The sequence below is a fragment of the Triticum dicoccoides genome, chromosome 6A (assembly GCF_002162155.2).
Source record: "Triticum dicoccoides isolate Atlit2015 ecotype Zavitan chromosome 6A, WEW_v2.0, whole genome shotgun sequence".
NCBI lineage: Eukaryota > Viridiplantae > Streptophyta > Magnoliopsida > Poales > Poaceae > Triticum > Triticum dicoccoides.
This window is the reverse complement of record NC_041390.1, coordinates 3,167,756-3,176,905: the sequence shown is the minus strand read 5'-3', so window position 1 is coordinate 3,176,905 and position 9,150 is coordinate 3,167,756. Positions and strand designations below refer to the sequence as shown.

General features: G+C 45.2%; 1 protein-coding gene across 1 annotated transcript in view; it reads left to right on the top strand.

The window, feature by feature from the left end:
* The window catches only part of LOC119318907, a 4,647-nt gene extending 4,268 nt beyond the window's left edge, over positions 1-379 (top strand). Inside the window, exon 3 of the mRNA XM_037593465.1 lies at positions 122-379. The gene's annotated coding sequence lies outside the window, so the exon portion shown is untranslated. The remainder of the gene's footprint in view (positions 1-121) is intronic.
* Positions 380-9,150: the final 8,771 nt, after the last annotated feature.

Here is a 9,150-nt window from a genome sequence, read left to right as displayed (position 1 = left end):
TCATTCGATGTTTGCATGATGTTTTCAGTAACTTGAAAAATATCCCTTTGCTTGGTATATATGCATCTATAAATTTGTAATACATCATTTCTCGTGCTCATTATTTCAAAATGTGTTCCAGGAATACAAGACCAACATTCAGAGAGGATATATTTGCCTTCGTGGGTAAAAACTATGGTCCTTAAAAGCACAATGAAGGAACAAGGAGACATGTCAAAATAGAGTGTCCTGATGTTTTTTCTTTCTGAATTTGCCCATGTTACATTCATGTGATGTACCATCGAACCTCAAATAGTATTTGACCCGAAAAAATATCTTGATGTATGTATTGTCAAATGGCAGTCCAATTCTGGAACTTGCCATTGATTTTTTTTCTTGTTCCGAGTAACATATGTTTTTGGTTTTGAATATACAATTTCTGACAGTCCATAAAGTTACTAAGTTCTTGAGGGAAAACTGGGGAGTGAAAAACTATAATTTTTTTCACCTGTCTATAAATGTCCTGTGATTATGCAGTGATAATGCAAAAGGTAATGGAATGGGTACACAATGGGATGAAGGCGTAATAAGATATTTCCCCTTTTTGTATGGTATTGCCATTGTAAAGGCATGGATTCCATTGCGGTGTTTGGATTGATGGGTGGCTCTGTCTCTGTCTAGTTACTCTCGCTCGAAGGTAGACGATGGACAGGAGACTCGAGTTTGTTTTGTGTGCAACGAATGCACCGGCGCTCCAACGCCTTGTATTTGTTGCAACTGAACTCACCACCAACTAACAAACTGGGATTACAGCCGGCTTTGTAGCCATCGGCAACGCAGCCCCGCACGCAACACGATCACCACGCGCACGTACGCCCTGGCTACCCGGTCGCCCACCAACGTGAGCAACCTACTCATCCGCGAGACCTGGGCATCTATTGCTGCACGATCGCAGGCCCAGCCACAGACCGGCTCAGCTCAGACTAAACACACACGCACACGCTCACACCCTTGCCGGACCAGACCTGGCGCGCCCTACGTGGGTCACCTCGGCAGAGCATGGCTTATTTTGCCCCAACATGGATGTTTGATGTATTTTGAATGCTATGCAGCGCTGATGCTTTGGGCAATTCTCCTTGTGATGGCTGCGAGGAAAATCACTGGTGACGGATGCTGCTCCTTGAGGTGGTGGAAGATCTGAAACGTGCTTCTCACCTTGCCCGCCGATCCATCCATGTAAGGTGCTTTGCTGCTCAAAATAAATCTGGTCAGGGAGTAGAGAAATGGGTCGCTGGTGTCGTCACTGCTGCTACATGCAGAGGTCTCGTCGGAGTAAATCAGGGCAGATAGTTGAGTTGAAGGTGGGCGGGAACGGAGGGAAAAGAAGGTTGGCTGTGGCAAGAGATAGGGATGAGCGATCACAGCTTCGGTTATCGGACAGGGGTGGGCGTAATAGGAAGTGAATAGGGGTGTGATTTGATTATGCGCTATCCGTTTACAGCCCTACTGAACCAAACGTGTGCAACATTTTAAGGTGCCTTCATTGTGTAATATGTGCCTTCTTGATGCTTCTACATTTTTTTGAGGATTAATTCCGCGCGCCGCTTTATTTAACCAGCGAATATCTAAACAACATCCGGGATCTCATCGGCGACCACAACTAAGATTAAGTCTGGTGGCACCATCAACCAAATCTTACATAGATCTACCCCTACCCCTAGCTTAGCTAAATTATTCGTGGCATAATTTGGAGACCTCCTTACCCATGTCACCTTGCTCTCCTGAAATGTTCTCAATATTGACTTGATTTCTTCAATCCAAGGTCCAGTCACTGAGAGATTCTTTCTTCCGTCATTTAAATGCTCCACACAATCTTGTTGTCGGTCTCCAGGTGAAGCTTCTGCACATGTATTTTAGAGAACTAGCCCCTCTAACTTCGCTCCTATGAAGTTAGGGAAACAGTACCCTAACTTAGTCTGTGAACCATCAGATGGGAAATAGATGACCAAGATTCTGCACTGTTCACATGGGGTTGTAGCATACTGTTTGGACGAGCACTGTAGCTAAAATCACTGTTTGTTACCTGTAGCAATTGACACTGTTTAAGAACTGTAGCGATAGATCTCAGCCATTTGGTCTAGATCCAACGGATGAAATGTGGCTAAGTTAGGCTCCTAATTCACAGTAGCTAAGTTAGAGGAGCCGGTTCCGTATTTTAGATGCAAGCTTGACCGCCGCCCTGCAAGCAATTATTTCTACCATCTGATGGTTAGTTATGGGGCCGAACAAGTAGCCAGCTGCTGCGCGGATGTCACCAGCATGCCCCCAAAGGATCATCCCTCCACCACCCTTATCTCCATGTTTCGCAATGCCGGCATCTAAATTGGCCTTGACCCATCCTTCATCTGGTGGAGACCACCGCTGTAGCTCTGTAACAGGTTTGGCCGTGTCTTTCTTCACATGCAGAGACATCCATTCAGCCATGTACAGTGCCACGGACCTGGATATTTCCTGTGGCGAGGCAATATTCTTTCCTTCCTTTGTTTCATTCCTTGCATGCCAAAACCCCTACACCACCTCTCCAAACCATCCTAGCATCCAGCTCGACAATGCACTCGTGTTGTCAGCCGTAGTCAGTGGGATCGCCACCGAAACTCCGTTTTACGAGAGCATAATTTCCCAAAACATAGCCGAATGTGGTAGTCATATGTCCCAGGCCCTCCTGGCGCTATTTGTTTATATCCGCTGCATCATCATGTGAGAACATAGAGTCCACACGGACTGGATCCCATGCCCCTATGAACATAATCCTGTCCGAGTTGTTTCATGCTCCCCCTTTGTGGGATCCTGTTATCATGATGGATCAGAATATTTGATCGGTCCCCAATCCACCAAATAGCCCCTTTTCAAGACATCACGCCCATGCAATATACTATGAAATGTGTATGCGGCCCCTGCCATGCATGTTATCATAATGGTTCCCTCCTTGAAGAAGCACGCCTTAACCACTCCAGCAAAAAGAGAGGATGGTACCTGTAAGATCCTCCACGCCTGCATAGAAAGCCAAACCTCCATCACGTTTGCCGGTACACATTTTATCTCATGCAATTCAGTGCACCTTCCTCTCACCATTTTCTTCTCCCCACAAGAATTTCGATGAGATTGATGTCAAGTTCTGGCACATCTTCTTTGTGAGCTGAAAAGAAGTTATGGCATAGGTTGGTGTAACTTGAAGCATAGATTTCAAAGTACCTCCTTGGCGGCCTTTGTGAAGCTCTGTCCTTTCTATCCTGAGCATTTGCCCTTCGAACATTCCGTAACATTCTTAAATGTACCATCCTTAGATCATGGTACCTTTCACTAAGGGTCTTTGATTCAATACAATTAGCCTGCTTAAGATTCCCATTGTCCTCCTCAAGACACCCTTTGACCGTATGTCACCTCATATTTCCTAAGGATTTCCTTGAGAGACTCTAGATTATCATGAGAACCTTCCAAGAAAATAATACTGTTGTCTGCAAATAACATGTGAGTCACATGGGGGCTAGTGCTCTAAAAAGGTACTTCTCTGATTGTTTTTAATCACCTTGCCAGTTTCTTAAAAGAGATGAGAAGCCTTCCACACATAATAGGAATAAATATGGGGATAGTGGATCGCCCTGCCGTAGTCCTGTGAATAGTAAAAATCCTCTCGAAAAACCTCATTCGGCTTAACAGAGAATTTGCAGACGTAACACATCTCATAATCATAGAAATCCATCCATGGGAAAATCCAAACCTTGCAAGAATCTGCTCAAAAAACGCCCCCGTACCCTGTCATATGCCTTCATCATATCCTCACTGCACTCAACGGTTTCTTCCTGCTTCTCGTCCTGATCGCTTGCACACACTCATATATGCCACCAGAACAATGTTTGTGGTCAACCTCCCTAAAACAAAAGTGCTTTGTTCTTCAGATGTTAAGATCGGCAAAAATACCTGTAGCCTCTTTTTCACCAATTTTATATAACACATAACACAGGGTTGATCGGCCGAAACTAAGAAAGTAACTCCGGTGAGTTGACATTCAAAATTATCAATATAATTGTGGCGTTAAAAGAATCCAGAGCTGCTGCCCCCTGGTGGAAATCACGAACCCCATGGCAGACGTCCTTGAGAACCAACAACCAGTGTGGTTGATAAAACATGGTCGACAACCCATCTGGCCCCAGCACCTTCATTGGGCCCATCTGAAAAAGTGCGGCCTCAATTTCCTCATCAGTAATAACAGCCACTAACTTCCCGTTGATGTCATCAGTTACCATGCTGCCAATATTCTCAAGTAAAAAATGTGTCTCAACAAAACCTTCTAAAAGAAAAAAAGTAGAACTTTGCAGGCATGTACATGATCTCATCATCCGTCATATACCTGGTTCCATATTCTCTCAGAAGTGCTTTCACAGTGTTCTTTCTTCTTCGCCGTGCCGAACAAGTAGCCAGCTGCTGCGCGGATGTCACCAGCATGCCCCCAACGGATCATCCCTCCACCACCCTTATCTCCATGTTTCGCAATACCGGCATCTAAATTGGCCTTGACCCATCCTTCATCTGGTGGAGACCACCGCTGTAGCTCTGTAACAGGTTTGGCCGTGTCTTTCTTCACATGCAGAGACATCCATTCAGCCATGTACAGTGCCACAGACCTGGATATTTCCTGTGGCGAGGCAATATTCTTTCCTTCCTTTGTTTCATTCCTTGCACGCCAAAGCCCCTACAACGCCTCTGCAAACCATCCTAGCATCCAGCTCGACAATGCACTCGTGGAGTCAGCCGTAGTCAGTAGGATCGCCACCGAAACTCCGTTTTACGAGAGCATAATTTCCCAAAACATAGCCGAATGTGGCCATGACCAGAATCAATGATATAGCGTCTCCTCCCTTCTGCATGCCACACAAAAAACTCCTTCCTTTGTATGCCAACGGTAGAGCTCAGAACCAACAGCGCAAGTCCATTCCGCAGGAGCCTCCACATCTGTACCTTTGCTTCATTTGGTGCACATGTATCCCAAAGAGCCAGCCACTCCTTGTGTTTATGTAGAAAAGAAGTAGATCCCGGCCGTCCAGACTTCACTACATTCAACGTCATTTTTAGGTGATATGCTGACTTGACCGAGAATTCACCATTCTTTGTATAATTCCATGCGAGGTAGTCATATGTCCCAGGCCCTCCTAGCGCTATTTTTTTATATCCGCTGCATCATCATGTGAGAACATAGAGTCCACACAGACTGGAACCCATGCCCCTATGAACATAATCCTGTCCGAGTTGTTTCATGCTCCCCCTTTGTGGGATCCTGTTATCATGATGGATCAGAATATTTGATCGGTCCCCAATCCACCAAATAGCCCCTTTTCAAGACATCACGCCCATGCAATATACTATGAAATGTGTATGCGGCCCCTGCCAGGCATGTTGCATTCATAATGGTTCCCTCCTTGAAGAAGCGCTCCTTAACCACTCCAGCAAAAAGAGAGGATGGTACCTGTAAGATCCTCCATGCCTACATAGAAAGCCAAACCTCCATCGCGTTTGCCGGTACACATTTTATCTCATGCAATTCAGTGCACCTTCCTCTCACCATTTTCTGCTCCCCACAAGAATTTCGATGAGATTGATGTCAAGTTCTGGCACATCTTCTTTGTGAGCTGAATCATAGATTTCACAAGTACCTCCTTGGCGGCCTTTGTGAAGCTTTGTCCTTTCTATCCTGAACATTTGCCCTTCGGACATTCCGTAACATGCTTAAATGTACCATCCTTAGATCATGGTATGTTTCACTAAGGGTCTTTGATTCAATACAATTAGCCTGCTTAAGATTCCCATTGTCCTCCTCAAGACACCCTTTGACCATATGTCACCTCATATTTCCTAAGGATTTCCTTGAGAGACTCTAGATTATCATGAGAACCTTCCAAGAAAATAATACTGTTGTCTGCATCAAAATAAGCAAACAACACGCGAAAAATAGAATCTGTCAAAAACAGAACCGTTTGTAGCAATCTGGAGATTTCGAATACTTCTGTAACTCCAAACATCCTGATAAACTACGAAGTCCTAGAAAATTTGCTTATATATCCTCTACAAAAAGAATCAGTATTTTATCGTGCTTCTGTTAAAAGTGAAAACTAATCTCCTGGGTGTAAAAGTGTCTGTTTTTCAGCAGGATCAAATCAACTATCACCATGAGCTATCCAAAGGTCTTACTTGGCACAAACACTAAATAAAACACAAAACCACATCTAACCAGAGGCTAGATGAAATATTTATTTCAAATCAGGAAAGAAAAAAATTGGGTTGTCTCCCAACAAGCGCTTTTCTTTAAAGCCTTTTAGCTAGGCATTGATAATTTTAATGATGCTCACATGAAAGATAGCAATTGAAGCACAAAGAGAGCATCATGAAGCTTGTGGTTGCAAAATGGGCATCGATAGCCACCGTTCCAGGTCCTAATACGCTTGTTATGCATTCCCGCATAAATCTCCCTCAGGATTTGCCTCTTGTACCTCCTCTGGCCAACTTCATCCTTGCGGTCCACATCGTTAGACGGCACCTATACAAATAGTAAAATAAATTTGGCATCAAGGGAAGAGGGGGCGAAGACAGCGGCCGGCGAGGGGATCGAGGGCAGTCGGCCAGAGCTCGCGGGCGGCGACAGAGTGGGCGGCAAGAGGGTGGACGAGCAGCTAGCAGAGGGGCGGCGAGAGGGGGAGGAGCATTACCTGTGGCGGCGGTGGTGGTGGCGCGCGGTGGCGGAGGAGAAACCCTAACCGCAGCTGCCGGCGTCGGGCGGAGGGGGACAATTGAGAGATGAGCGTGCGGGGGGTTGGGCCCCGTGTTTTGTTTTGCTGTAGCGGTAGCGTGGGTACAGGGAGCGCGCTACTTCTAAGCCCAATATCACTAGTGCTTTGTCCTGAAAAAATGCTACTGCTAAGGCTAAGCATGTAAAAACATCAAAAATATACATTGATCATCATTGATCTTTTTGTGTAGAATCTAAATAGTCAATATGAATCCTCACCGTACCTATATAGGCACAAGTGAAGATTCATATTGCAGCCACAAATCCTACACATACAGTTCAATGAAGACCAAGTGCTCGAGATAGTTTGAGAAGTAACATATTTAAGGTGGTAAACACCTTGTTCGCTTAGCAGTATGGGACTAACTTAATTAGTTGCAAGAGGGGATGATACTTAGCAGCAACGAGTTTTAAAGAAAAATGCTGCTACTAAGTACTTTAGCAGTAGCGCGCCCAGTAGAAGGGCGCTACTACTATATATAGCCTGAAGGCAACACCGTGGCAATTGTAGTAGTAGCGCTCATTTCACCTAGAGCGCTACTACTACTGGGCTATTAGTAGCATGGTCTTCTGATGCTCACTACTGCTAATTAGCAGTAGCGTTTGTTTTTAAACCTCGCGATTGCTAAGATTCTGTGTATAAGGTTTTCCCTAGTAGTGTAAGTCGGTACCACCTAATGTTTTCCTTGATATTCTGCATAACCCTTCAGTCAAATTTCCTACGGAGGAGGATCTTGCTATTCCTGACCCAGAGGCGCAATTGGTGACGGCTCTTCATGTTATTCCTGATTGGACAGTTCCATATTTGGCTTATATGACCCGAGGCGAGTTACCTGAAGATCAAACTTTGGCCAGGCTAATAACATGGCGGTCTAATTCAATAACTATTGTCAATGGAGATTGGCATCATTGCAGTGTCACAGGGGTATTTCAACGTTGTGTTTCTCCTAAAGAAGCCCGTGAGATTCTACGAGAGATTCATGAAGGAGATTGTGGTCATCATCCTAGCTCTAAATCTCTCATAGCAAAAGCTTTTCACCATAGATTTTATTGGCTGACGGCTCATGATGATGCAGAGGATTTGGTCAGCAACTGTGATGGTTGTCAAAAATTCTCAAGACGAGCTCATGTGCCAGCTCAAGAATTGAGGATGATTCTAATTACTTGGCCGTTTGTAGTCTGGGGGCTAGATATGGTTGGACCTTTCAAAAGGTCCGAGGATAAAAAGACCCGCCTTTTGGTGGAGGTTGACAAATTCACAAAGTGGGTTGAAGCAGAACCGGTCAGTAAGTGTGATGCGGCAATAGCGGTTCAGTTCATCAAAAAGGTGATTTTCCCGGTTTGGCTTTCCTCACAGCATTATAACTGATAATGGCACTAATCTGTCCAAGGATGCTATGAAAGAATTTTGTCAACAAGAGCATATTCGTGTGGATGTATCATTAGTGGCTCACCCCCAGTCCAATGGCCAAGCTGAAAGAGCCAATCAAGAAATTTTGAGAGGCATCAAGCCCCGGCTTATGGTCCCTTTGTAGAGGACGCCGGGTTGTTGGGTGGAGGAATTTCCCTGAGTGTTATGGAGTATCAATACTGCCCCCAACAGATCTATGGGTTACACGCCTTTCTTCATGGTTTACACAACAGAGGCGGTTCTCCCTAGTGACATTCGTCACGACTCGCCCCTTGTGGCGGCTTATGTTGAAGCTGATAATGAAAAAGCACGTCAGGATGCTCTTGACCTATTGGATGAGGCGCGTGACCGTGCCACGACTCGTTCAGCGATTTATTAGTAAGATCTGCGTTCATATCATAGTCACCGGTTTAAAACCAGGACCTTTCAAGAAGGAGATTTGGTGCTCCGGCTCGTCCAGGATCAAACTGACATGCACAAGCGGGTCATACTACCTTATCGATGTTCAAGACCACAAGGACTCACGCACGTCGGAGGAAGAGACCCGCCAGCCGTGGAATATTGCTCATCTTCGGCCTTATTACACCTGAGCTGCCCGCTCTCGTGATGTACATATTTTGTCAATACAGATATTATGATGAATATAATAAAGTCGGCATCCCCGATAATTCAGGGCCTCTGCCTTTTCATTTCTAAGAATATGAGTCTTTATTGTCACTTCATACGATCACTTGGGAGCTTCATGCTTATTGAGCATCTCTGTGACTACCCTCTTGATCCGGCTTGACGCCATGATTACAAAATACTTGGGGGCTTCCTGCTCATTGAGCATAGCTGTGACTACCGTCTTGATCCGGCTTGTACGCCATGATTACAAAATACTTGGGGGCTTCCTGCTCATTGAGCATAGCTATGACAACCC